The 2898-nt window shown below is 39.7% G+C and overlaps 1 pseudogene; it reads right to left on the minus strand.

The window, feature by feature from the left end:
- Window positions 1-2898, minus strand: part of LOC107183783 — a 9807-nt pseudogene that overhangs the window by 669 nt on the left and 6240 nt on the right.

Consider the following 2898-nt stretch of genomic DNA (forward strand, 5'->3'; position numbering starts at 1 on the left):
CTGCTGGATATAGAATTCTAGGTTGACAAGTTGTTTTTTCCTTTTATCACCTTTATGGATACCATTCCATTATCTCTAATTCTCTATTTTTTCAGGTGAAAAGTTTGCCATAATTCCAATTGTTATTTCCATGATTTAATGTGTTCTTCTCTTGCTTGTAAGATTTGCTCTTTAGTTTTGAGCAGTTTGATTAGGATTTGCCTAATCTGGAATTTTTTATTTCTTGGTTTGTTTTTAATTCATTTTGCATTTAATCTGCTTGGGGTTTGTTGAACTTCTTAAATTTGTGAGTTTATGTCTTTCATCAATTTTACAATTTCTTAACTATCATCTCCTCAAGCATGTCATCAGCCACATTCTCTCCTCTCTTTCTAAAACTCCAAATACACAGATGTTATACTATGTATTATTATCCCATAGATCTTGGAGCATCAGCTAGTGCCAAAAGGTAAGAAAGTACATCTCATTCTCTCCCTCTCTCTCTCTCTCTCTCTCTCTCTCACACACACACACACACACACACACACACACACGCTGATGAGGATATGCCAAAGAAACAAAGGAACCAAATGAAAGAGCTCCAAATGGCCAACTATGAATAATTTCACAAACAAAATAAATTAGTAATTGTATTATAACCCCAAATATAAAGTAAATATCCATGAGTCAATACTGTTATAAACAATAATTGAATAAATAAATACACACAGGAGAAGAGACAAACCTCCTTCACAGAATTCCAAATAATTTATGTAAATACTCCACCTTCGAGGAGGGAGAGCATAACTACTCACAGTGACTTCCTTCCAAAGAGTACATATGGAATGTAAAGAAAGAAAGAGAAACTTTACAGTTAAGGAACTTGACAAACACTACCTTGACCAGGTGATCAAGGTCAACATCAACACTGATAAGTCATGTTGACAATCTACCCTTAATATAATGTACTGAAAATGGCACTTAATTCTGTGGTCCTCCTCTGAAAAACCACAACCCAAGTTGAATCATGAAAAAAATACCAATAAGGGACATTCTATAAAATGCCTGAACAATACTCCTCAAAACTGTCAAAGTCATCAAAAACAAGGGAAGTATGAGAAACTCATAGCCAAGAAGAGCTTATGGACACATGACATTAAATGTAGTGTGGAACCCTGGTTGGGATCCTGAAACAGAAAAAGGACATTAGGTAACAACAAAGGATAGTGCATAAAGTATGAACTTCCATGAAAAATAATGTATCAATATATCCCACACCCAGGATATATTGGTGTGGGGTATATGGGAACTCTCTGTACTATTGAAACCAGACTACCAAAGGGTCCGGGCTACCTATCACTACTTGAGCTAATTAAGCAGAGATAGGGTTGAATTATATATGAGTGTTTATTCCAATAATGCAGGCAGTATGGGAGAGCAGCAGGTCATCTATGAAAATCTGCTCTGTACCTGCCCATAAACCAGCTGTTTATATTGGGTAGGACAAAGATTACATGGGGAAGTAGGTAAAAGGAATAAGAATGGGTATAATGGCTCAGATTAAAGGAATAAATGGGTATAATGGCTCAGATTACAGGCAATGAGGGAAGGACTCCATTGTTTGGGCAATAAGGTTGTTCATCTTTCCATGATTGTGGACCACATTTCAAGGTTGACTCTAACCCAGGGGCATACAGCTCCCAGCCAGATTAGAATGTGCTTTCTTTAATCAGAACAAAACCATCATGGTTAACAGAGCATGATTAATACTTAGTATTATAGGTAGTTCCCAATATCTTATTTCTGTCCCCAAAATTATCTTTGCCAATTTCCTTTAAAAAGAAATAGAAAACAACTGGGAGTCTTCCATAACTGAAAGCCTCCAGTGCCTCTGGTAGATTTCTCTCAGCTTTCCTGCTCACTCCACGCTTCCTCAACCCCGTCCTGTGAGGGTGGCTGCTGTGCATTTGGGGGAAGTTCCATGTATCTCAGGTAAGATCTCTGTCAGCTCAACTTCCCTGGCCCTTACTCTACTCAACCACCCCTGGGGGCATTTAGTAACCTATGCATAAGAGCTAGGGGCTGACTGCAGATTTACCCTTTAATGGAAAGGGAAGAGGGGGACAGCTAGTCAGGATTTTAGCCAGCCCAAGTATGGCCATTACAAGTCCATTGAATGTTTGGCAAGTTTCTTCTTTCCCCATCTGTAGCTGATGCCTCTTCCATGGGCTGTTCTATCCCACAGTAGCCATCAGTTTCTTCTCTGCTAAGAGCATTTCATTACTTCTTCAGTTTAGTTTATTTAGGTTTTCTTGTGTCCTCAGCTCTTTGAGGGGTTTTTAAAAATGACTCTTATTTGGCTTCTGTTGGATTGCAGGGTGAGAATGGCACTATCTTGTAACTTTGTACCTCTGAAAAAGCAGAATTCTTCCCCAGACTTTTGATGGTTCAATCCCCCAGTATATTAAGGTCTCTACTCAAATATCATCTCTTCAAAGATGCATTCCCTGATCACACCATCTAAAAAGTCTCCTTTCTGTACGTTCCATATATCCACGCCTCTGGTTCTATTTTGTCCGTCTGTTTATTTTGTTCATTGCATTCTACTTGTAAGTGAGATCCTGTGGTATTTTTCTTTTTCTGACTACCGTATTTGCCGGCGTATAAGACGATTTTTTGGCCCTGAAAAATATGCCTCCAAGTGGGGGGTCGTCTTATACGCCAGGTACACTTCAGATACACTGCCCATAGTGCTTGCCCCGTGCCATAGTGGCCTTCCGATGCCCGCCCACTTCATTCCACATACCGTTCAGGCATCAGCAGCGCTGCTGGGTGTATGCTCGGCTGTTATGCGATTTTGCTGTTATGCGATTTTACCACACTCGCAAAATCGCACACAGCCGACCATAACCCCAGCAT

The sequence above is a fragment of the Myotis davidii genome, unplaced genomic scaffold (assembly GCF_000327345.1).
Source record: "Myotis davidii unplaced genomic scaffold, ASM32734v1 scaffold642, whole genome shotgun sequence".
Classification (NCBI taxonomy): Eukaryota; Metazoa; Chordata; class Mammalia; order Chiroptera; family Vespertilionidae; genus Myotis; species Myotis davidii.